This window comes from Sus scrofa, chromosome 18, assembly GCF_054392235.1.
Source record: "Sus scrofa isolate SSC_HxYL_T2T_F1_AM1 chromosome 18, Sscrofa_HxYL_maternal_Yorkshire_Landrace_v2.0, whole genome shotgun sequence".
In the NCBI taxonomy this organism is placed as follows: Eukaryota; Metazoa; Chordata; class Mammalia; order Artiodactyla; family Suidae; genus Sus; species Sus scrofa.
This window is the reverse complement of record NC_139400.1, coordinates 32114370-32141900: the sequence shown is the minus strand read 5'-3', so window position 1 is coordinate 32141900 and position 27531 is coordinate 32114370. Positions and strand designations below refer to the sequence as shown.

The window sequence follows — 27531 nt, the reverse complement described above, 5'->3', positions numbered from 1 at the left end:
CCTTTCAACAGAAACACAAGTCAATTCCTTCAAAGTGGACTGTCTGTTTTCTAATCCCTTGCTTACTCCAGATGTGCTATGGAGGACTTTTAAGAAAGCTGTAATGTAACTTTCCATCCATCTTCCTATTCTCAAGAGTACAGCTCCTGGCAAAAACTCCTGCTACCTTTGTACGCCAGGCCCGAGTGAAAGAAAAACAGCTTCACACAACTTGCACCCTCTCAGGTAATAAATGGAGGCAAAAGGCATGGCTAGTGAGAAAGACAGCCTTTCTCCCCAGATGGGGACCACAGTCCTACAAGTCCTGTCAGTGTGATCAGGACTTGGCTCCTTGAGTAAAGGGAGAGAAAACCAAGATTAGATCATTCTAGGATAGAAACTATTGATTTGGGGAAGTTGAGAGATATGGGGAAAATAGATTTATCCAGAACGTTTAGACCAATGAAGTCAGCAGCAAAAGGCTAGTCTTCCAGAGGTTTTATTTATCCTGTATTCTTCTAAACCTTGCTTTTTAACCACCCCCACCCCACCACCCTCGTATATTTTCACTGAACCCACCCACACTCACATGCAGCAGATGTTATAACATTCCATGCAGGTTTATTTGTTTTTTAATCTGCTATGATTCCAAATTTAGTTTATTTTTTTCCCCGAAGCTTTGTTACACTTACCTTCATCTTCTGCTGTTTTGCAATTTACATGCAGTCATTTAACCAATTCATCAAATTTTTTCTTTTTCAGGAGACCTCTTCCTTTCCCTCCTTCTCTTCTTCCTTCTTTTCTCCCTTCCTTCCTTCCTCCCTCCTCTTCTTCCTTCCTTTTCTGAACCAAATGCCCTTTTGAATGAGTAGATTCAATTAAATATCCTTATCTGTCTGAATGCTTTTCTGAAATCTCTGTATCATATACAACACACAAGCTATGTGGAGTTGTCTTGTAGAGCGATGGGTTAAGGATCCAGTGTTGTCACTGTAGAGACTCGGGTTGCTGCTATGGCACAGGTTCTATCCATGGCCAGGGAACTTCCTCGTGCTGTGGGCATGGTCAACAAACAAAAACAAAAACAAAAAACCCTACACAAGCTATAACTTTTTTTTTTTTTGTCTTTTTTTTTTTTGCTATTTCTTTGGGCTGCTTCTGTGGCATATGGAGGTTCCCAGGCTAGGGGTCTAATCAGAGCTATAGCCGCTGGCCTACGCCAGAGCCACAGCAACGCGGGATCCGAGCCGCATCTGCAACCTACACCACAGCTCACGGCAACGCCAGATCGTTAATCCACTGAGCAAGGGCAGGGACCGAACCTGCAACCTCATGGTTCCTAGTCAGATTCATTAACCACTGCGCCACGACGGGAACTCCTATAACTTTTTTTAATTTTAATGATTTTTATTTTTTTCATTATAGCTGGTTTACAGTGTTCTGTCAGTTTCTTTTGTACAGCAAAGTGACCCAATCACACATACATATATATATATACATTCTTTTTTCTCATATTATCATTCTCCATCATAAGTGACTAGATGTAGTTCCCAGTGCTACAGAGCAGGATCTCATCGCTTATCCATTCCAAAGACAATAATTTGTATCTATTAACCCCATCCCAGTCCATTCCCTACCCCTTCCCCTTGGCAGCCACAAGTCTGTTCTCCAAGTCCATGATTTTCTTTTCTGTGGAAAGGTTCATCTGTGCCTATACTAGATTCCAGATATAAGTGAAATCATATGGTATTTGTCTTTCTCTTTTTGACTGACTTCACTTAGGATGAGAGTCTCTAGTTCCATCCATGCTGCTGCAAATGACATTATTTTGTTCTTTTTTATGGCTGAATAGTATTCCATTGTGTATATATACCACATCTTCCTAATCCAATCATCTATCCATGGACATTTGGTTTGTTTTCATGTCTGGGCTATTGTGAATAGTGCTGCAATGAACATGAGGTGCATGTGTCTTTTTCAAGGGAAGTTTTGTCCGGATATATGCCCAAGAGTGGGATTGCTGGCTAATACGGTAGTTCTATATATGGTTTTTTTTGTTTTGTTTTGGCTTTTTGCCTTTTTTTCTAGGGCTGCTCCCGTGGCATATGGAGGTTCCCAGGCTAGGGGTCTAATCGGAGCTGTAGCTGCCAGCCTACACCACAACCACAGCAACATGGGATCCAAGCCATGTCTGTGACGTACACCACAGCTCAGGGCAACACCGGATCCTTAACCCACTGAGCAAGGCCAGGGATCGAACCCGCAACCTCAAAGTTCCCAGTCAGATTCATTAACCATTGAACCATGACAGGAACTCCTATATATAATTTTTTAAGGTAACTCCATACTGTTTTCCGTAGTGGTTGTACCAATTTACATTCCCACCAACAGTGCAGGAGGGTTCCCTTTTCTCCACACCCCCTGCAGCATCTGTTATTTGTGGACTCATTAATGATGGCCATTCTAACTGGTGTGAGGTGGTACCTCATCGTAGTTTTGATTTGCATTGCTCTAATAATCAGTGATGTTGAGGATTTTTTTGATGTGCTTATTGGCCACCTGTGTATCTTCTTTGGAGAAATGTCTATTCAGGTCTTTTGCCCATTTTTCAATTGGGTTGTTGGCTTTTTGCTGTTGAGTTGTATAAGTCGTTTGTATATTTTATTTATTTGTTTGTTTTTCGTCTTTTGTCCTTTTAGGTCCACACTCACGCCATATGGAGGCTCCCAGGCTAGGGGTCTATTCGGAGCTACAGCTGCCAGCCTGTGCCAGAGCCACAGCAATGCCAGATCTGAGCCTTGTCTGTGACCTACACCACAGCTCATGGCAACGCTGGATCCTTAACCCCCTGAGCGAGGCCAGGGATCAAAACCACAACCTCATGATTCCTAGTTGGATTCATTTACGCTGTGCTATGATGGGAACTCCCAGTTGTTTGTATATTTTAGAGATTAAACCCTTATCAGTTGCATTGTTTGAAACTATTTTCTCCCATTCTATAAGTTGTCTTTTTGGGTGTGTTTTTTTTTTTTAATTTTTTTTATGGTTTCCTTTGCTGTGCAAAAGCTTGTCAGTTTGATTAGATCCCATTGGTTTATTTTTGTTTTTATTTCTGTTGCCTTGGGAGATTGACCTGAGAAAACATTTGTAAGGTTGATGTCAGAGAATGTTCTATGTTCTCTTCTAGGAGTTTGATGGTGTCTTGTCTTACGTTTAAGTCTTTAAGCCATTTTGAGTGTTTTTGTGTGTGTGTGCATGGTGTGAGTGCATGTTACAGTTTCATTGATTTACATGTGGCTGTCCAGTTTTCCCAGCATCACTTGCTGAAAAGACTGTCTTTTTCCCATTTTATACTCTTGCCTCCTTTGTCAAAGATTAATTAACCATGGGTGTCTGGATTTATTTCTGGGTTCTCTATTCCGTTCCACTGGTCTGTATGTCTGTTTTGGTAGCAGTACCACACTGTCTTGATTACTGTGGCTTTGTAGTATTGCGTGAAGTCTGGAAGAGTTATGCCTCTTGCTTGTTTTTTGTTCCTCAGGATTGCTTTGGCAGTTTATAACTTTTCTAATATTAAAAAAATAGTGTTTCTAAGAGGTTTTTTTAGACCCAGCACTCTTTTTGTGGTATATATAAACTATGGAGATCATCATAATTTCATAGCTGTATCTAAATAACATGTTTGAAAACGACATCTTTGATTATTTTCAGTTTTGTGTATTCTTTAAAACACTGCTTAACTGGAGTTTGAGAAGACATGATTGGAGCTGAAAAGTCGAATCTAGTAGTTGAAAGCAGTGGATCCCTTATTCCTCCCAAAAAACTTTTGTGACCTTTGGTGGATCACATAATTTCTCTAATCTTCTGCTTTCTCATTGGTAAATTGAAGATAATAGTTCCTCCTTAATAGAATTATTATGAGGGTTAAATAATGTGAATAAATTTTCTTGCAGAGTGTCCTGCAAGCAGCAATAAATTGTAATTATTGTTTGCTGTTACATACTGGTTTTTTATCTTTTCTTTAGTTACAAAAAACAACAAAAACATTAATGGGGTTCCTGTGTTCCCATATATAGGAATGGAGATGGTAGGAATAAATAAATTATAAAGCCTATTAAAAAATTTAAAATGTGATGGTTCTTTTGATGGCACTTAAGCACCACAAATAAAGTAGAAGAGAGGTGTAAAGATGCAAACTCTACAGGGGTTTAGAAAATATTAAATACTATAAGAATAGATGCATAAAGAAGAAGACCTGGGGGTAAAATCCACAGTGGTTTATTCAGAAATATTATAAGAAAGCAAATTAAGAACATAAAAGATTGAAAAAATATGATCCTCTAAGAGTGTGCACGCATGCATAATTGTGGGGAAGAGGAGCAGTAATGGAAGAGAGGGAGAGAATGAAAGAAATAAAGCAATGGCATTTAACAATGCTGTATAAACTATTCGTTTTTCATTTATATGTCCAGCCCAGATAACCTTACACTGAAAATAAAAATTAAAGATTGTTCACGTGTTTTCCCTTTTCTGAAGCTTTTCACACCTGCACATCATCTGTTAGCTTCTATCTAATCATCTTTCTCTGGCGGAAAGATGATTACAGGCATCTCCCTTTTACACTCACCGCTCTAGCTGACTAATTAGCCCTGCTGCAGACCCTCACTTCCGCTCTTGTGGCATTCTCACCATTCTGTGCATCTCCCATACTTGACAGAACATGTACGCCTTGCTAAAGGTCGGGTTTTCACACTGACTTCCTTCCTTCCTCGTAATATTCATATCTAGGTCACTCTGTCTTCTCTGTGATATCTTTTCTGAAAAATTGCAGTTGTGTATTTTACTTGTTGGAATCTGTTATGTATTTAGAATTTCTGTGCTTTTGCCTATCTACTTCCTTCCATTGAAGTTTAGGCTTTTTAAGGTAAAAAGCCTATCTTCTGCTTCAGTTGTATCTTCTACAGTAATTAAAAGAGAAGTGGCTCAATAAATTGTTGATTGACCAGCATTTCTCAGGTCCTAATGTCTCCAATTTAGCACTAGCTTTTTAGTCATTTACACATAATTATTTCTATTCATGCAGCAATTTACCAACACAAAATATAACCAATACTATCCATATGCATCATATTTTTATCTGGATTAAAAAATCCTTTCTTCTAGAAAGCTTTTTTTTTTTTTTAATTTTGGCATTCTTACTCTTGTGTCTTCCATTAATGCAAAAGATAGTATTTCTTTTTCAACCACAAAGACATCCTTTTGCTTACCTAATTAGGTCCTCTTGATTAACCTTTGAACCTATCATCCATGTCAGGCGTTATAGAATATTTTCTTCTCATTTATTCTACCAGTGTCTCCTTCATTAGTTTAATTTTGGGTGCACTCTTGCAGTGAAACTCTTTGATCTTTGGTCATGATTAATTAAATATTCCTCCTGAAATGCACCTACATTTTATATTACAGGGCCATTCTAAACTATGTATAAGAAAACTAATAAATATATCTTAGTAAATATTTATGTTTTACCTCTCTTCAGATTTCTACCTAGAGGAATATCTAAAAATTATTTAAATTCAAGCCCATTACATACCTCAGTGGTTTTCAGATCAACTGCTCTATTTTGTTTCATATGTTATGAATTGTTGGATAATATATGAGTATCACAGCTATGTCTGAATAAATCTGAAATAAATATTAGATGAAAAATTGAGGTGATATTTATACCTATGAAGGTCTATAATCAGGGTTAAAATATTATGCTCAGATACTGTACTTAGAGAAGATCTATTCTGACAGAAATTATTGTAAAAAAAAGATTTTGGTTGTCTGTAAGCTCAGTGTGAACAAAAAATTGTGATTGGATGCTAAAACAAGGTAATAAACATCAATTTGTTAAGTCACTCTGGTGGGAGGGCAGTATTTAGATTAAAGAATGCAACAGTCCCATTTTTCCAATATTCACTGCCATAAATTCATTGTGAATTAATGGACTATTATGTTTGGGAGGAGAAGCCTCATCTCGCATTTAAAAGATGGTAAAAATAAAACCTAGAAATTATGAAACATGAAAAATGTTTGAGGGAATTTGGGATGTTCAACATGGAAAAAAATAACCAAAAAATGATAGGAGTTTTTAAGGAGGACTTTTTTGAATCATTTGTTATTTAGAAGCAAAGAGAACCAAAAGACAGATGTTAAAAAGACACACATTTCAGCTTCATGGGTAGTTTTTTTCAAAATTAGGATGGGGATGGGTCTTATAAAAAGGTCAGTTCTCAATCGCTAAAAAGTTTTTAAGAATCTAGATAAAGTTCTAGTAAGGATTTCTTTGTGATGAGATTGGACCAGATAACCAATAAAATTGCTTTCAGTGTTGAGGTTTGGGGAATAAAACTTCCACAAAGCAATTAAGATATATTCTTGATCTTCGGATGTAGACTTTCTGAGGTTTGCCCTTAGATTTGTCCTCACCACAAAGGAAGTGTAAGGTGATAGATTTCATTATAAGAACATTAATTACATTGAACTTATTATATTTTAATTTTGTTAATACTTATTACATACTTTGTGTACCCAAATATATGTGCCATACATTTTCTAAGATTTATAATTAGTCCAAACAACAACTTTACAAGGTACAAATTATTAGCTTCATTTAAGATTATGGAAAATTGGCTTAAAGAAGTCTAAGCAACTTGTCTAAAGTCACACAGCTAGTATATAACAGTGAGATGGTACTCCATACAAATTGGTAAAAGAATAAACTCATGTAATACAATGTTATGATTTGAGATTAGGGCAGCTGGGGCTCATCGTCGCTTTGAAGACCCCAAAGACTTCCTCTTTCAGTTCTCAGAGGTGGCCATAACAGATTCACATTTCACTGTGGCCAATTCTAGAAAGCCAAATTATTAATAAAAAAAAAATCAGGTGTATAACTGTATATACATTCTGAAAATATTCACCATAACACTCCCTACTCTTAAGCACTTTAGCAAAAGTTAATTGGTAGCCATTTTATTTATTTACCAAGAAAAGTCGTGGTCATGAGACGTGAAAATCCAGGACAACCAATACATTTTCTTTTGCTAGGCTGTTCGTTCTATAGATCGAATAAATAAATGAAGAACTGAAGACAAACCAAAATGGAAATCATAGATGTGCTTGGAGATCATGGAATCATAAGAAGGAAGGTTAGATAAGTCAAACTTTTAATAGTCTTTCTCTGAGATAGCTGGGCTTTTATTCTGATTGACAAACTATCGTATATGTATTGATACACTTAATTTACTTATCAGAAACTTTTGTGGTCAAGTCTTCAATCTTTTCCTTTTAAGTTGCTGACAACCTGTGTTCTAACCCAGTGTTAGATACTACATTTTAAAGCTCAGAGGACAAACATATAACCCTAATTTTCTAGCTGGTGGAAGCTTCCAAGTGCTGATCAGAGAATCAAAGTTTGTCTGGCTTTGAAGTCCCATGAGCCATGTAAGCCAGGAAAAATGTCGTCATAAACTAGTTGTGATGATTTAAAGAATATTTACTTTGGGTACAATATTTACGTTGGATACTATCAATTCTTAAACTGACAATTTCAAGAGGGAAATAGAAACCTCTAAATCACTAATGTAGCAGGAAGGATGAACTTAGATAATCAGTCCAGGGAATTAAAGGGGAAAAAAAAAAAAAAAAAAAGGCAGGTCTTTTGGAAGTACCATAAATTATGCTGTTAAACTGTGGCTGGATTCTAATGCAAATCCAGGTTACCCAGGCATAAAAGACAGCGGCAGTTGGCAAACACTGTGTTATTTATTTTCTGGATAAACCATCTATCAAGCTCTTCTCCCTTCTCTGAAATGTACTCACACACCATGGAGAAAAAGAAATTGGTAGTGATGGAGTGTAACCCTGGGAACTTCTTTTCTGAACTTTAGTAGAATCAAGTGAAAATCAAAGTCCCCTGTAAATTAGCAGTTTGCTTGCTTGTCTAAACCAAACAAGAGAGAGATATTCATCTGGTTGCTAAGCAGAGAGAATGGTTACTGAAATGTTTCATGCCCTGTTGAGGAGCCTGTCAGGTACCTTCTCTGAATCCACTGCCATAAAGCCCACCAGTTTATACCTCAAAGTTACAGAAATGGAAACTCATTATGAAAATTGCTCATTCTTCCTTATCTCAAAAACTGGATGGCGAAATCATATTTTACAGGTACATGAGTCAAATAATCAATAGTAGGGGTTTTTCCAAAGGCTGGAACAGAGAGATTTAGAAATATCAAGTCAGAGAACCTCTGCTTTACATGTTATTCCAAAAAACAACAGGGTACTTTTATTTATTTAACAATTAACAGAAGATTTAGGAGAAGTAGTGCGTATAAATCTTAATCCACAATCTTGAAGAAGCAAGAAATATCCTAGTGTTTTCTTTAAATCAAATTAAATCAAATCAAATTCAAAACTCTATCCAGCCATTTCATGGGAATTTAAGTGAATTTGAGGCTATTCTCTTCTCATCACCCCAATTATATAATAGTGATCCAGAACTATTTGGTACCAGGAGAATAGGCAAATGCCCTTCACATGAGTCTATTATAATTGCTACTGCTTGGTAATTGCCCAAGGCCACAGTCACCAAAGGTTGTAGCTCTTCAGGTCTTTGTCACATTGACCAGCCTGGAATCCAGAATCTTGGTTGGAGCTGATAATTCTAGTGTCCAGCTATCTATCACCCATGAAGAAATAGTGTGTAGTCACTCACATAAAGGATGCAGATACTGAAGAAAAATACCACTTGATATATCAAGAGACATCAAAAGCCAGACACAAATAAATGCATCAGGACATTCTTCTTACAATGGAAGTCTTGTCTAAAATGTTTTCTAGAGGCCAGAATTTTTTTAGCTTTCATTTTGAAATAATTTAAGACATCAGAAAATGTTGCAAAATAGTAACTTCCCTATAGCCTTCACCTAGCGCCCCCTAATGTTAAGATCTTACATAACCACAGCAGAAAATCAGAACCAGGAAATTAACTTTGGTACATTACTATTAATTAGAATACAGACCTTATTCACATATCTCCAGGTTTTCCATAGTGGTCTTTTTACTTTATGGATCTGGTCCAAGATCCCACATTGCACTTAATTGTCCTGTCTCCTTAGTCTCCTTCAATGGGTTACCTTTCTTCAGTCTTCAGGATGTTGTACTTTTGAAGAGTATTGGACAATTAATTTACAAAATAGCTCTTATCTCATTTGGTTTTTGTCTGCTGCTATTTCGTGGGTGTATACATGTTTAGAAAGATCACAGAAGTGATTCTGTGCCCTTCCCGGTGCATATCAGAGGGTAATAATAATCACTAGTGACAATTACTAGTGATTACTTGGCTAACATCCTGTCTGAGGGTCTTGAGTGTCTCCCCTGTAACTCTTTGCCCACTTGTAACTAATAAATATCTTTGGGAAAATATTTGAGGCTCTTCAAATATGAAGTGCCCCCCTTAAAGTTTCATGCACTAAGTTTAGCATCCATTGGTAGATCATGCCTACAATAATTATTATTTTGCCATTTGCATAATGGGCATTTTCTTTTTCTCTTATTCTTTCAACATTTATTAACTGAAATTCTTCAATAGAAAAAGCTGTTCTTTCTTATTTTCTTAGTCAATTTATATCAGTATGGACTTGTAGATATTTATGTTATTCTAGGGGTTATCAGTTATAACATCAGTGGTTCAGAATTTTAAACCGTAATCATATCCTATTTCTTTTTTCTTTGAAGTTACACAGATTCCCTTTTACCATGACTATATTTGTCTCCAGTTTACTGCAATATGTCTTTTTATTCTATTCTCTTATTATTTCTGTTGATTTTTCTTCTCAGTCTTACCATGATTTCTCCTTTTACAAATCCTGTCTCTAATATTGTGTCATCCTTTATTAAAAGCTTATTATCTTTTTACTGCTCCCTTCCCCCAATATTGTCATCCCCCCATCCCCTTCTCTTATTTCTATTTACTTTATATATGGGGTCTGATGGGCAGAGATATTTTGTCCAGTGTGAACAAAGATAAATTGCCTCTTCCCATCTTCTGAAAATAGTCCATTCGTTCTTTTGACTTTCAAGATGAATGTGAGCAAATTAAAGGAGTCATTCTCTATTTTGCCATCAATTTTCAGCAGGCACTGAGGAAGGTGACTGCTAATGACACTGGTAATGGGTTATACTTCTTTTGCTGTGTTATTGTGGTTGACTTCAGAGAAGGATTGACAATATTTTTTGAACAATTACTTATTCCATCAGTCTTTGAACTAAAAATAATTTAAAACAACATATATTTTTCTGCAAGAAAATTAAAGCAAAATTTTGTCATTTGTATCTCTGTATTAAAGTTGCATAAATTGCCCATATACTTTTATAGTTAGAGCCACATCAAATATATAAATTTTCCCTATTCTAACTAGAGGTTATAAATCTATTTTTCAGGCACATCAAAACATATGCCCATGACATATTTTATTGTGATTGTAGAAGAGAAGTCTTTGAAGGAAAAGAATAGAACCATAAACTCTTTCTGTATTCCTTGGAAATTTCGAAAGAATGCTTGTTCAGAACATTTTTTCTTATTGTGAATTGCTAAAAATATCTTTACAAGATGGGCAAAAAGAATTATACTTCAGTGAGACAGCAACCAGCTAAAATACTTAATTGTATCTATATATACTTTATTTAGAGAATGAGCTTAGATTTTTGAATTCTAAATGGTTTATTATAACCAACAATAAGTACAAAGCAGAGACCTTCCAAACTAAAGATTGTGCAAATTCAGGAGTGAAAAACTTTCAAAGTTTGAATGTCATTTAAAAGTATCTAATAAATAAAGATAAAACTTATACATGCATCTGAAAAGTATAATTAAATTAATGTTTACTTTATTAAACATTAATTAAATCTCCCTGAATGCAAAAATCCTGAGGCCATCCATTTAAATACTAACAATCCAGAAAATATGAGTTCTGAGCTCCTTTCCTTCCAAAAAAAAAAAAAAGTCAGTAATTATAATTAAAAACAATTTTCATTCCCAGGAGAAGAAATAGGAATATCAAATCAAAACCTAAGAAAGAAATGCAAAGGACTTATGGGTAGGATGCACGGCTTAGCTTATGAATATTAATAACTCCTTAATAAATAAATATGTGGATGTCATAATCCTGTATAGGAAATAATGTTGCCAAGTTGTGATAGCTCCCTCAAGACAATCTATACATATAAACCATTCTTAAAAGATGGGGCATTCCAAGCCCTATCTTAAAAGATAATGTTTGAACTTGGCAGAATGATCCCAAAATTCACCTAGGAGGAAAAAAAAGCACACAGAATTACTTTGAGTAGAGAAACATAAAATACATGACTGGAGACATGATTGATAATTTTAAATGTCATTTTAAAGTCACAGTACACCAGGTCTATCCCTATCTTCCATGTGTTTCTGTAAGAAATCATTATTTTGACTCATGCTCAGAATGCAGATATATGATAGACTGAAGACAATTATTTAAGAACTTGCTTCTTATTCTCCCACCACTTTCAAAGGATGCATCCCTATTTAGAGAGAAAATACCAAGAGCAAAGCGAAGAAGCCATCAGTAATAAATAAGTACAAAACCAGCACTTACTTAAATGTAAGCAATTTTTTCCCACTCTTCAAATCTCATCTCTAAGACATATTATTTAGTTGGAAAGAAAATAACTTTCGAATAGCTAAAGTAGTATAGATGAATGATGTTCATTCTTTTAAATGTAGCTGGAACATTTTTTCACAGCACCCAACAATGTATCTCGGTTAAACTCAAGAGGTAAAACTTCAACATAATTTATTTCAAACTTGGTACACCTTACTCCATAAGCTATTTAGAACCATTTTGTTAAGTAAAGGGAGATATTTGTAACAATTATTGGTGATCCTAATTTTATGTTATAAAATGTTTGATCTTTTCTGTCTCCTACTAACAGAAAATAAAACTACATGCCAGTTGCCAGATTCATTAGATTTTAGCAGTATAGGATTTTCTCTTTCTCATAAAGGAAATGCTAGAGCATGGTTGCTAATGAACTCAATTGAATTATGTCTGATATATATATATATATATATATATATATATATATATTCAATTCACATTTAATTACTTCCAAAAGCCAAAGTCCAAAGTTCATTACCCAGGCAGTTGTCGACTGCATTAGTCTGGATGGCAGCCATTCTCCATCCCTTCCTGTATCCATGCATGTAAACCTGCACTGTACTGTGTTCTTTTCCTGTAAGCCAGCGTGATTTCCCACTACCAGGTTTAGCCTCATGACCTGCTTTGGCCAATAAATTGAGAAACAATATGTCACTTTCTAGCCTAAACCACAAGAGGCTTAAGTGTTTGGAAACACTTGTTCTTTTTTTGATTGTGCCATCACCTTGTGAAGGACATGCCCACACCTCCTCATCTTAGATAAACAGTAAGAGACCTGTGCAGAAAAGCTGAGCCCCTCTGAGCCCAGCCAAGATCAGCTGACTCCCTCCCAGGCAAATTAAGGAGCCTCGGTAAGAAAAGAAGAGCAACCCAGTCCAGGCTAGCCTAGATCAGCTGACGGTGGAAGTAACCGTGAGAAATCAGTGAGTATTGTCAGAGGACACCGCTGTGACCTGCTTGGTTGTTCTGCAACAATATTGTACGGTTAGCTAACTGATAAATCCTCATAGGTGCTGAAGGATCACCAAGTCTTACACTGTCCCTCCTGCTTTATGAAGAACTTATAGTTTATAACTAAACATGTCACTGAAATATTACAAATTAAGTAATAAGAAATAGTGTACTGGTTTATTACTTCCATAATACATTCATTACTTGGGACTGACATCATTTTAATCCTCATGACTGCTTTTGGCAGTCTCTTTATATATAATTTATTTCCTCAAGGATTTTTATAATAACACTTGAAAAGTGTATTACTAAGTTTGAACTGAAACATGAAGGCACATTTTTTCTGACAGAAAAGTCAGGAAGTAAGTCTGATTAGCGTAGGGACACTTTGCTGATTGGGTTATAGGGCAGGCTTTCTCCATAAACTTAATAGGTTAATCCTGCAATTTCCAAAGTATTAATAAGAATATATTTAAAGCATGTAATAAGATAAAAAGGAATTTAAGACAAAAATATTGAACTAGAAGAGTGTAATAAAATAATATTTTGATTTTTTTTCTAACCCTTTTGGTCATATTGGGATAATAATACACATCTAAATAAAAGAATATAATTTATAATAAAAACATAATTTATTATAAAATTTATAATAAAAGAGTATAATTTATTATAAGAGTATAAAAGGTATAATTTATAGCCATTTGGTATGTGTTCGTAATTTTTTTTTTTTAACTTAGATATTGAGAAAGCGTGGACTATAATGACAGGGCAACAAATCATTTTTCAAGTCAGGTGCTTTCCAGTTCTTTGCCAATTTGAAATGGGATTTAATTTAAAATGGCTAAAAATAATTTTTGGTGTTATTGGCTGCTGAGATTTTGGCCCTAAAATGTGTTCAACCAGCTATAATTAAAAATAATTTTTGAGGGTAGATCATTGTGATTTTTGTCATTTAAGGACTTGAGTGAGACATCTATAAAAAAGAAATCAAACTTCCATTCCCCTCTACTGATTTCTTCAAAAATAATTTCTCTGTGTTCACTTCTATAAAAACAAACCAACTTAGAATATAATTCATGCAGGACTGTCCCATTTCAGTAGTTGTTTACACACTTGCAGAGATAACTAATTGGAAAAAAAATGCCACTAATCTCAATAAGAGATATATTTCTAATCAAATTCTACTCTTGGTATTCAATAATTATATAGAAATATCAATGCTATAGTTATGATGTACAGTAATAATAGTAATGACTCAAGCCAGAAAAAATTTAATGTTTATAACTGTCCAAAGAAAAATTTTCACTTTTGATATTTTTTTTTCTTCGCAAAGAATAAAGGTAGGATTATCAGTCAAAGTGTTTCAAGAATGAAAAGTAAATGATATTAAGATAAAATTTTATGGCTAAAAAAAATTGAATGGAGGGAGTTCCCTGGTGGCCTAGTGCTTAAGGATTTGGCATTGTCACTACTGTGGTAAGGGGTTTGATCCCAAGCCCAGTAATTTCTACATGCGGTGGGTGTAGTCAAAAAAAAAAAAAAAAAAAAGGAATGGAAATACTAATTCAAGAGAGAATGAAAGCAAAAGATTTAAAATTCCTAAATGTTAAGGAGGAAACTGTAGATGGATTATTTTGAATCATTATATTTAAATTGCACTAGATATTTAAAAGGGTATTATAATCCTATTTTTTAAATCAAAAGCCAGAATATCTATTTAAATTAGTTATGGGAACTCTTAGATGTTAATTAAAATGTGCATGAGGATGCAAAATTTATTTAAGGAAGTACAAGATGACTAATTTAGGCTCTAGAAGGCTCTACCTAGAGCAAATAAGCATTCAGACCTTTCTTGCATTATGCCAGTATTCTCTTTGAATCTTCTAATTATGATTCAGGCAGGAACAGAAATCCTTGGGTTGTCATGAGAAAACAATACAGATAATGCACATAAGATGAATAGGCCAATTCTTAAAGATGATGTGTCTTAAACCCTGACACATTATATTCATGGGTAGGGGCTAATTTTTCCTGAGCATTTATCATTTTGCAGGTTATATTCTATTTGCATTCAATAACTCATTTAATCTTCATGTTACATCATGAAGTAGATACAACTGTTAGCCCATTTTACAGATTAAAACTGGGGCTTAGAGGGGCTAATTAATGAACCCACAGTTATAGAGTGAGTGAGATAGGCATAAAAACATAGGCAGTCTGATTTAATATGCCAGTCTGTTAAACTTCTCCAGTCTTTCCCTTTTCCCTTTGCTGGGAACCCTTCCCTTCTCCCCACAAATCTTTCATTAATGCCTTCCTCCACTCATTCCACTCTGTGCCTGTAAATAAAAGACAGTAAGGATATACACTAAAGATTAACACTGATGATCTCAGAATGATGGGTTAGCCAGTGATTTTTGTCTTTTTATTTTTTGTATTTATTTATTTTTTTTTGTCTTTTTGCCATTTCTTTGGGCTGCTCCCGCGGCATATGGAGGTTCCCAGGCTAGGGATCCAATCGGAGCTGTAGCCTCCGGCCTATGCCAGAGCCACAGCAATGCAGGATCCAAGCCACGTCTGCAACCTACACCGCAGCTCACGGCAATGCCGGATCCTTAACCCACTGAGCAAGGGCAGGGACCGAACCCGCAACCTCATGGTTCCTAGTCGGATTCGTTAACCACTGCGCCACGACGGGAACACCCATGTCTTTTTAAATTATTGACATTTTCCAAACTGTGAGAAAAAAAAAAATTGTCAGATTAGCTCATCATTCAGCAAATAGTCATTTTCTTTCCCCCAACTTTATTCTCTTTCCCCAAGAGAAGCAAACATCTCTATCCCTTCAGAGGTGGGCTTGGCCAAGGAACTTGCTTTACCAGAAGAATGTGGGAAGAAGTGATTGGGTACCAGTCCTAACCCAAGGCTTTAAGAGGCATCTCCCACTTGTACCCACCCATCTAGAGGCTTCTGACTTCTGTCAGGAGAAGATGCCTCAGGTAACTGTGCCTTCCAGCTTGGGTCCACCCACAGATTCTAGCTGGAAGCAGAGAGACCCCAGTCCACTTGTAGAAATGTGAGAAAGACAGACATGCCAGCTGTATTTTGGGGCCTGGGTTTTGCACCACAAAACTAAACAAACAATATATACATACTGCCTTTAAACACTCTTCTTTAATTATCATGCATTATGTACATTTATTTTCCTCCAAAAATCATATACTTATGGATTGCCCTTCATAATACTTCAGAGCTCCTAATCATTGACATTGTTCATGAATCTTTTTTTGTTCTGTGAGCATCTAATTCATTCCTAGGTATTTGATTTTCTATGTAAATTAGATGTTGATACAAAAAAGAAGAGCTAGCGCTAGAAGTCATTTCCTGAAGCACTTGTATCCTGCATCTACCTCTGCACAGCCTTTCCCTACCCCATGTGGAGAGAGCTGGCTGTGCAGCTCCATTCTGTCTGCACTTAAAACAGCCACGGGTTGCCAGGAGAAATCCTGCCGGCCGCAAACACTGAGGTGCAATTTCAACTTTCTGGCAGTTACATGCAATTGGTTAATAACCGTGCACACTGTGATTCTGGTTTTCAGAGTGCCTCCAGTAGGAAGAAAACCCAGGCTCTGTGTGTGTGTGTGTGAGTGAGAGGGAGAGAGAGACTGTAAAACTTTGGAGATTTATCACTTCTTTAAACTAGTGTCAGGTGGCCATTTCCTTAGTGAGGCACAGTCCAAATCAGCCTGTCTTTTGTCAGAATAAGGCGGGGCTCTGTGCCTGGGAATGAGCATGGAACTGTAAAGGAAAGTTGGTTGGTTGGTGTTTACTCATTATCCTGGCCTGTTTATACAGGTAGTTTCCCCAAAAAGAACCAAGATACAATGACTCTGAGTTAGCCAAAGAGGCCGCCTACTATTTCAGACACCAGAAGTCAATTTGACTGTAGAGGGTTGGGATGATGAAAGGTTGCTAATAGATGCCTTCCTAACCGAGAACTGGCAGGCTGGGCTCTGTTCAAGCTTAAGCGCTTATTCTGTTACTCTCATTATGCCTTGGTTTGCTTGACAAAACACCACTGGAGATTATCAATCACTGAGAGAATCTGGGATAAAGCTTCTAGGTTGCCTTCTGTTCTTCAAAGAGAAGACACCATCGATCATTCATTTGAAGACAATTCAATGGAAAATATCCCATCTTCAAAGGGAGTTTATGCCTTTAATTACCTCACTTGGTAGGCAGCCTCTACAGTTAAAAGTACAGTTTTTATAGGAATCAACAAGAAAACGTCACCTACGACTGTCCCAAATTGGGAGATTATATATCTTATATGTAAACACAATATATATGCCCTTAATTACGTCACTTGGCAGGCAGTTTCTACAGTTAAAAGGTGAATATATATATATATACACATATATATATATGTGTGTGTGTGTATAAATTTAGTGGAGCAAAAGTATAAAGATATTAAAAATAATGAATTCAGATTAAAGTAGTGAATGATCGCTTTTGAATTCTATAGCTTATTATTTTTGACAGAAACAACTTCTTTAAAAGGAAATAACATTAATAAAAGCCTTTCAGAGGTGACCTTTTAGTGGCAGTAAAATTGAGTTATATAAATTCTATTAATGGTAATGGATGATTTCCACCTAAATCACTCTCTGAAATTATGGAAAACTGCTCATTTCAGAATCATTTTCTGTAAAGGAATTGTTGAAAATGGTTTAGCTCAGTGAAGTCAGTTAACTGAGATTACCCATTCTAAGCTACAACAAAATAAATAGAAAAATTGTGATACCACTCCTATATTTTATGATGTAAAAGTATTTCTGAGTGAGATAATTAATTTCCAAGGGTAAAGGCATTTTTTTATTTGCAATTCAAGAATAGCACAGTGTCTAGCAAAGAAGAGGCAATCAACAATGTTTTCTTAAACTAAATTGACTAGACCTCTTCAATTTTTCTGTTTATCAGAGAAATTATTGACATCTGATCTCATCCTATTCTTCACCCTATAATTTTTTCTTGAATTTCTTATTTAGAAAGGAGAGAACATCAATTTTTTTAAAAGGAATGAATTTCCAATATTTAGTGAGGAGTATTCAAATGTAAATATCAGACCTAATTCAATCAAGCTTATTAGCTACCATAATATAGCGTTCCCTGTATGCTGAAAATTGTATACCGCCAAAATCTAATCAGTCTGGCAACTGCCATGTAGTTTTATTTTTTGTTAGTAAGAGACAGATAACATTAAACATTTTACTCCATGAAATAAAATTAGGATCACCATTAATTTGTATAAATATTTGCTTTTACTTTACAAAATGGTTCTAAATATCTTATGGAGTAAGGTGTACCAAATTTGAAATAGGTTATGCTGAAGTTTTACTTCTGAGTTTTAACCAAGATACAGTGAAAAGGTTGGGTGACACAGCAAGAGGAAGAAGTTTCTAATATTTAGTGAGGAGGGTTACAATTGGATTAGATAGACATTTGACTTGGAGGTGAGGTGATTTGTGTGAAGCAGCTAGAACACAGAATCACACCCAAAGCTGTTTTCCCAGACATGAACTCCTGCCAGTTATAAATAGGGCATAGAGGTCATAGCCTCGGTCCCCAGACCTACTCTGCTCCTTTTAGATCTATATTGCTGGACTTACTATTTAAGTTTCAGTTTTTCTGAGCTACCTAACTCACAGAGTTTTTGTGGAAATGAATTTAGTAATCTTGTGAAGTGCTTCATGCCATGCTTCAAATAGAACACTGTTAAAGAACAGGGTCCCAGCTGTGTAGCACAGGAAACTATATCCAGTCTCCTGGGATAGACCATGATGGAGAAGAATATATATTTCTGGCTCCCTTTGCTGTATAGCAGAAATTGGCACAACACCGTAAATCACCTATATTTTTAAAAAATTAAAAAATAGAACTACTACTGTTTCTCGGAAGGATTCAGACGTTAACTTACAGAACAATCTATGCGGCATTCCACTTGCACGGTTTAACCTAAGGCCACAGAAGTGGCATCCTTTGCTACTACTGCTCATCAGCTCACTGGAATGGATGTATCACTGGTTAGACCAGGGAGAGAGATAATCTTGACTTGAAAGAGACATGAGGCTCTGGGAAAAGGTGGGCATTGCCAAATCTGAGAGACTTACTCAGAGATGCTAAAAGCTCTAAAAATGGCATAGACGATAAATGGGCAAAATATTTTGCCTAAGTTTGGTTTCATCCTTGTACCTAACATGATGCATATATATATATTCTTTCTTAGGTAAAAAAAAAAAAAAAAAAAAAAGCTGCCAATTAACTGTGAAAACTCTCACCAGTTTGATGTTAGTGTTTTAAGTAGCTTCTCCCTACTCTAACCAGGTTAGCTTAATAATATTAAAAGCTTTGCCTTCTAGGGCAGGGAATTGGGCTGGAGGCTGTTACTGCTGTAAGATTTTTTTCAGATGCCAGGAACAAGGTTTTATATTGTGCATGTGTTAGGTTTCCCAAAAACAAGGTGGGTTGAAGTAGTTAAAAATAATTTTATAGAAGCAAAAGTAGAGGTTAGAGATTTTAAACACTGCTTCTCAGTCACTCCGTGTCTGTCAGTCAGCCAGCATTTACTGAGAACTTCCTTGTAGAAGACCTTTCCTACAGTGGAAAGATGGTATAGATCAAGGAATGTAGAACTCGGAATCTGTTTCCAGGGGATAGTAAGTGGAAATAAGATAATTACAGAAGAAAATTACCTGGTCGTTGTATTTTCCTAGTTCAGTCTTTCAGTCATGGCTGTTTTCATTTTCCTTGTCATTATTACTCATCTATATTGCTGTACTGCTGCGGGATAACTACATTATCAGTCATTCATTTCTCTTCTTGTGAGCAGTTTCTGATAGTAAAGACAATGAGGAAAGTCAGGAAAGCTATGAGGTACCTTGGAGAGAGGAAAGAGGTTCTTCCCAAGAGAGGAGAAACAGGTAGATAGCGAGTAACATAAGCCGTAGCATAGTGTGGCTTATGGGGGGGGGGAATCCCCGCCAATTCCAGATAATGCCAACTCAGACATGGGACAAGGTGTTTTCTTTACAGTTCCCACTGCTTGTGGGATGGCATAACGGTACAACCTTTGAAAAATATTTTGGGAGTTCCCGGGGTGGCTCAGTGGTTAACAAATCTGACTGGGAACCATGAGGTTGCGGGTTCGATCCCTGCTCAGTGGGTTAAGGATCCGGCATTGCCATGAGCTGTGGTGTAGGTCGCAGATGAGGCTCAGATCTCGCATTGCTGTGACTGTGGTATAGGCTGGTGGCTACAGCTCTGATTGGACCCCTAGCCTGGGAACCTCCATGTGCCATGGGTGTGGCCCTAGAAAAGACAAAAAAAAAAAAAAAGAAAAGAAAAATATTTTGGCAGTTTTGTACCAACTAAAATATACACATTCCATTATAGCCCTGTCATTCTACTCTGGGTATTTACCTATGGGAAACAAAAGCATTTATCACACAAAGTCTTGTACATGAATGGTCATAGCTACTTTGCTTGACTGAAATGCCCACTTACAGTGAATGGATAAACAAGCTGTGGTACATCCATATCTTGGAATATCACTCAACAGTAAAAAGGAATAAAACATTGATAATGAATGACATGAATGAATTGAAAAATAGTGATGCTGTGAAAGAAGTCAGACAAAAATGTAATAGCCTATGTGATTTCATTTATATAATATTATGCAAAATGCAGTCTATAGTGGCAAAAATATACCAGTGTTTACAAGACTGGGGAGAGCTGGAGAAAGGTTTACAGAGGGGCACGAGGAAATGTGTGGCTGTGACAGATGTGTTCAGTGTCTTGTTTGTGATGATGATGTGTGTGCCTACTGGAATTTATCAGATTTTGTACATTAAATATACGTAGTTTACTATATTTATGATACCTCAATGGAGCTTTTAAAATAGGCTTGAAAAACTTCATCGGAACATTTTAATATGGCTCTTACGCCTGCCACTCCCACATTTTTCCCTCTAAATTCCAGCTACACTAAAGTTCTTGCAGTGACTCAGACTGAGGCTCTCAAACCCTAGTGTTTTCTCCACCTGGAGTATACCTGCTGCCTGCAGCGTAGGTCATCCTACTTAAATTTTAGCTCAGCGAGAGAGCCCTGCTCTCAGATACTCTTCCCTATCTCCACGATAATGTATAGGACTCTCCCTTCTTGGATTTCTCCTTTTGTAGCCTATTATTACAATTTATTGTAAATACCTGTTTCTTTGCTTATACGCATCACCAGAATATAATCCTCATAGTCGAGTGCCACATCTGTTTAATTTACCATCATCTCCCCAGCAATTAATCCTATGGCTGACACAGTGGAAACTTGAAAAATATTTGGTGAATGAATATTTTGCACTTACACATAAAGGGAACACTGTTTCTGGAATGAGGACAAGTGTTCTAGGGCATGGGGGGTGTGCAGGTGGGGACCCTGAGTCTCCGAAGTCTGCATGCAGGAGCTTCACTGAGGAGTGTTCTTAGAAACAATGTTTGTGAGAAAACAGGATTGGGCACAGGGAGACGTTTAACTGAGATACATTTGCAGCAGTAGCCTCTCTGTTCCCATGGAGAACTTGGTTGTGAGAGGGACCGTCAGCTGTCCAAACAGAGGCAAAGGGGTTGGGCTCTGTATCTCCCATGTCTATACTGTAGGTGAAACCTTCAATGAGACAACTCACTTCTGTCAGGGAACGTTCCAGAAAAGACTCAGAGGTGAGCCCTCCCCCTCCAACACACATCTGCTGGGGGATGAGAGTTTTGAATGTGGAAGGGGATCTGGGCTGCAGATGGATGTACCACAGAGGTGATGAGGCAACACATTTCTGCATGAGACAAAGGCTTAGAACTGGCTGTTGAGGGCAAACCTTGTGATGGCCTAGGGACCCATGAGCAGAATGTCACATACCGAACCTTTTCCCTTTTATGTAACTGCTACTCTTAGAACTATTTCTAAAATGTGGCAGAGAAAGCATTAAATTAACCTTTGCAGCGAAAGAAGATAAACTAGAAGTGTCAAACCACTTGTGATTTAGAGTCTTCTGGTAGAAATAAACATTGGCTTCATAGAGAAGAGAATGCCAGAGACAGCTGTTGGGCTAAGAGGAACTGCGTTCAACTGCTAAAGAATTTTATAACTACACAAATAAATTTTAAGAGGAAAAATGTCTGGGGCTGTGAGTTAAATGTGAGTATATTTTTCCCCTCCCGTGCAGTCCAGTGGAATGCAGCTTTCTTCAGTAACATCAAGATTACTTCATAGCTGGAGTTCCCTCGTGGCTCACTGGTTAATGAAACAAACTAGGAACCATGAGGTTTCGGGTTCGATCCCTGCCCTTGCTCAGTGGGTTAAGGATCTGGCGTTGCCATGAGCTGTGGTGTAGGTTGCAGAGGAGGCTCGGATCCCGCGTTGCTGTGGCTCTGGCGTAGGCCAGTGGCTGTGGCTCCGATTGGACCCCTAGCCTGGGAACCTCCATATGCCGCGGGAGCGGCCCTAGAAAAGGCAAAAAAAAAAAAAAAAGATTACTTCATAGGGAAAAGGTAATTACTCTCTCCAGCTACCCGAGCTGATGCAGGGACAATGCTGGATTCTTAACCTACAGCACCACAGTGGGAACTCCCACATCCTTCTTTTAAAAACAAAACAAAACTTTTTCATAGTTCAGAGTAAAATTTGCTCCATAAGTTATTTAAATTTTTTTTTGTAATTGAAACAATTTTTATTACAGATGGCAATAACTCTTTTCAAATCTCTTCTTCTAAAAGAGAATACCAGAACATGTTACCAGTGAAATGGTTTCTATTTATTATATTCTGGATTTATCTCCTTCTGCTTCTCAATTCTCAATCTGGCTTTTGCATGGAGAACAGAGGATGCAAAATATAATTCCAGAAGGACAAAGGGCGTTAAATTTTCTTTATGATTAAGACAAATCTATAAGTCAAACATTTAAGTGTTTAAAATGAAAGACAGTTTTCAATAACTTGAATTCTTACACTGATTTAAAAACTTCCGGTATGTCACAGAGGTTATGAATAAGTATCTGATTGTTTAAATCCTAGCTTTGCCTCTTAGTAATTTTGTGACTTTGGACAAATACTTAAATTATTTATCTCAGGTTCCTCATCTATAAAAGAGAAAATAATAGTATTTTTTATCAGGCTGTTGCAGGAATAAATTTGGTAGTATACGTAGAAATAAACTGTAGACTTCTGAGAACTATTCAAATATTAGGAACCTAGGAAAGAATCCTATTCTCTAGACACTTCTAGTTACAATTACTCATGTCATTTAAAAAAAATTGTTGCATTTTTTATTAAACTCATTTTTAAATAAACGTGTTAAATTATGTATCATGTATACTTAACATTATAAATACAATGAAAAAGTTTTATGTATCTGTAACATATGATAATCACGTTTTTCCAAATATTGGCAAGAATATATCCATTAAAAAAGATTTTCCTGTGTACTAAGATTACCCCCAGACCTAGCAATAACGTGTTAACATGGGCTCTCATATGAATAGACCCTCATTATATTAAGCCAGATGTATATTTGTTAGGGGTACAATTGCTGTTCAGGGGTACAATTCCTCACCAGAAGAAGGTATTAGAATCACCTCTTGGCCAAGGAAACATACTCAAACCTGGGTCCCCACATCAAGATGCTGTTCAGTGGTTTTTCTGGGTCATATGAATTTGTCTCCTTAAAAAGTTTCCACCAACTATTTGGATGAAAAAAATCTATGGAGGAATGACAAGGAAATCATACCTCCTTTTGGCCTTTTACTTCACTCCCGAACGAGTTGAGATATTTGTCAAAACCCAGAAAGCCATGCAGCCACAGGATTCAGGAGAAGCTGGCCACTTCCACGTCAGAGTGATGGGTTCTCTGAACAGCACCTGGGACTCCCTCTTTTAAGGACCCCTTTTCCTCTCTTCCCTGCATTTGGTAAATATAGTCTGAAGCATTTTCCTCACATGACCTTAGAACTTGATACTCAAGGTGAGGGGCACTGGCATCATCTGGGTGCTTGTCGGAAATGCAGAATTTCAGCCCCCCTTGAGAGAAGTCACATCTGAATCTGAATTTCAACAAGATCCTCAGTTGAGCTTAAGTTTAAGAAGCGCTGTGACACAATGCCAAGTAGTACCCAGAGGAAAGAGTATGGAGTGCCTGCTCTTTAGAGAGGAATTGTGTTCCTTTTACTCTTTTCATTGAACTTCCCCCCCCCCCCAAGGTTGCTTAATTGGTTGGCTGATTTGACATCAGAACCAAAAATTGAAGGGAGAAGTTGAAGTTAGGTGAAGCCTTAGGTAAGAGGAGGTAAAGAACCTCTTGAGGGAGTTCCCGTCGTGGCGCAGTGGTTAACGAATCCGACTAGGAACCATGAGGTTGGGGTTCGGTCCCTGCCCTTGCTCAGTGGGTTGAAGATCCGGCATTGCCGTGAGCTGTGGTGTAGGTTGCAGACGTGGCTCGGATCCCACGTTGCTGTGGCTCTGGCGTAGGCCGGTGGCTACAGCTCCGATTCGACCCCTAGCCTGGGAACCTCCATATGCCGCGGGAGCGGCCCAAGAAATAGCAAAAAGCCAAAAAGCCAAAAAGCCAAAAAGCCAAAAAAAAAAGAACCTCTTGAAACTTGTTATCCATCCCAGGTTTGGAACAGGACACTTGGTGATGCACAGTGGGCAATGGGCCTTGTCCTCTGTACACGCAGCTTGGGGAGCCCTGGTGAGGAGGTGTCAGCTGGTAGATGATTGAGTGAGTCACGGTTCCCCCCATCAGAGGCAAAACCAAATGCAAATGCAGGCGGAGACACATCAGAGTAAAAATGGGACTCTGCCTGCATTTGCATTTCTTATCATTAAGCATATATTAAACAATAAGCCATTTTTTTCTTTTTTAATGACAAAAACATTATCACTCTTATCATTAATAAAATGTACTCTAACATCAGTGATAGCAGGGTGTTTCATGGCTCTCCCTATAATATCGGTGGGTGGGAAGAGAAGAGAATGTATCACAGAATCATATTTGTTTCTAAGCTCTCTTTTTATTTCATTATTTTTAATTTTCTGTTCCTTTGCTGAGAAATGAAGCAATCCAATACAGCCCTCCTATAGCACCATTATTTGAATGGATATGTGTAAATTTTACCATGTTCAAGGTTCAAGCTAGCTTAAAAACAAATTCTGAAGAGAGAAGGAGATTAAGCCAACTTGAGTCAGGTGTCTAGTTCTGATCTAATCAGCTATGGGCTGAGGGTAGGGGATATAGAGTATAAATAAAGATGAGAAGGGCTCACTTCCCTGGGCAAGGTGGGCATTTCCAAAGAGGAGGGACTGAGAAGATAACCAGTGGGTACCCTATACCAGCCATCTTTCAATATAGATGATTCTAACTAGATTTGGCATTAGCACCCATACCAAATAAGTGAAGAATAAAGAAAAGTTTATATTGTGAGACCGGTAACCATGTCAAAGGTAGATTTATATTAATATCCTTTATATGACTTCTATGAAGGTATTTCTGCTTTGTGACTATTCCTAGCAGAGCAATCAAAGAAGCTTTTTTTTTCTTTTTAAAAAAGAATGAAGATATGTGATTTTGGCAAAAGTATTGAAAAATTATATTCCCTGGAATGTTTGCTGGTAGGCTAAATTTATATGGTCCATTTGGAATTTTTTTAAAAGGTATAAACATTTAAAAGGTGTTCCCTGTAAGCGAGAAATTCTTTTATCTACAAGGTTATCCTATTTAAATATCTGCTAAAACAGTAGGATTATTAAGGAACATTGAGTGCTCTGTATCTGTTGGCATTGTTCTAAGTGCTTTACAAATGTTAACTCATTATCATCATAACTCCATGGGGTAGTTACTATTATTATCAAGAAACTGAGGCCCAGAGCAATGAACCAAGTTGCTCAAGGGTACCCCGTAGTGGAGCCAGTGTCCAACCAACACTGGGTCGGGCATTATTTTAAAAAATTTTTTTTTATTTTTTTGCTTTTTTTAGGGCTGCACCTGTGGAGGTTCCTAGGCTAGGGGTCGAATCGAACCTGTAGCTGCTGGCCTACACCACAGCCACAGCAACACCGGATCTTTAACTCACTAAGCATCCTGCGTCCTCATGGATGCTAGTCTGATTCCTTAACTGCTGAGCTTTAACTGGAACTCCTGGACCGGGCATTCTTAACCACTGCATCTCGTTGCTTCTCTCAGGAGAGCTACATGTACACAGAAGGCTACCCACTACAGCACTATTTGTTTATAGAACAAAACTGGAACCAAACTCATATCCATCAACAGGAAAATTAAGTAAATTACAAGTACTTCCAACACTTCAACTAAACTTGTGCCAAAGTTCCATTTGGAGCAAACCTATAGAAATACTTGAAATATATAACAGATTTTTTAAAAAATTTTATTATAGTTGATAGACAGTGTTTCTTCAATTTCTACAATTGAAGAAACTTCAATTTCAAAGAAATTTCTTCAATTTTTGTGAAGTGACCCAGCCATACAAATGAATAAATGAATGAATAAATATTCATTCTTTCTTTCATGCTATCTTCCATTATATTCTAATCCAAGAGATTGGACATAGTTCCCTGTGCTGTACAGTAGGACCCCATTGCTTATCCATTCTAAATATAATAGTTTGCATCTACCAACCCCAAACTCCCCATCCATCCGACTCCCTCCTTGCTGGCAACCACAAGTCTGCTCTCCATGTCTGTAATCTGTTTCTGTTTTGTAAATAGCAACATTTGTGCCATATTTTAGATTTCCTATATAAGTTATATCAGATGGTATCTGTCTTTCTGACTTACTTCATTTAGTATGCAGATGTCTAGTTGCATCCATGTTGCTGCAAATGGCATTATTTTGTCCCTTTCATGGCTGACTAGTAGTTCACTATATGTATGTACTACATCTTCTTAATCCAATCATCTGTTGATGGACATTTAGGTTGCTTCCATGTCCTGGCTACTGTGAATAGTGCTGCAATGAACATAAGAGTACATGTGTCTTTCTGAGTGAATGTTTTGTCCAGATATATGGCAGGAGTGGGATTGCTGGATCATAGAATAGTTCAATATTTAGTTTTCTAAGGAATCTCCATACTGTTCTCCATAGTGGTTGCACCAATTTACATTCCCACCAACAGTGTAGAAGGGTTCCCTTTTCCCACACTTTCTCTAGCATTTTTTATTGATATACATAAGAATTTTTTTCTTTTTACTTTATGTGCCAAGGATTGGGTGGATCATTCATCAGTTACATGTATGGGCCACCTCACATCCTTCTGTAGCTCACTAGTTGCTATGTGAACCTTTCTGCTGCTCAAGAAACTCGGCTGCAAAGATTTCCAATAGTATCCTGCTATGATGGGTCAGGGCACATTAGACCCTTTTAAAGGTTTGCAGCTATTTCTTTTCCAAGTAACTACATTGTAAACAATGCCACATTTGTCCCATATTGGAGCATTTTTACAGAATAGACTGCCTTTTAAAAAAGTCTTTTACCAGATTGTTGACATTCTTACATAAAAATGATTATTTTTCTAACTGCTTTAGAAATTAAGACATGCCTATTTTTTTAAATGCCTGTAACCCTGGTTTTCCAGACAATTTCTGTAAAATAGATGCTGCCGTGTGCACACTAAAATGGCTCTGAGATGGGCATGTACTTTCAGTTTTGCCCCATCTAACCTTATGTTGGGGAAAAAGTTTGTATGGAAGATCCACATCTCTCGCCCTCACTTCCTAGCAATAAAAATTTGCTAAAAATCTGCTTGGATTA

The 27531-nt window shown here is 37.0% G+C and overlaps 2 long non-coding RNA genes across 3 annotated transcripts in view; one reads left to right on the top strand and one right to left on the bottom strand.

Annotated features, from left to right (window-relative positions):
* Positions 1-27531, top strand: part of LOC110257515 (uncharacterized) — a 302560-nt gene that overhangs the window by 213355 nt on the left and 61674 nt on the right. The window lies entirely within an intron of this gene.
* LOC102164498 (uncharacterized) overlaps positions 6496-27531 on the bottom strand; it is a 137123-nt gene continuing 116087 nt past the window's right edge. Inside the window, exons 6-7 of one of the 2 annotated variants that reach the window (XR_014834369.1) lie at positions 19421-19560; positions 6496-8753 (exon numbers count right to left, since the gene is read on the bottom strand). This is a non-coding gene — a long non-coding RNA (uncharacterized LOC102164498). Of the gene's footprint in view, positions 8754-15098; positions 19561-27531 lie in introns of those variants that run through there. The other variant, XR_014834368.1, reaches the window with a different exon arrangement.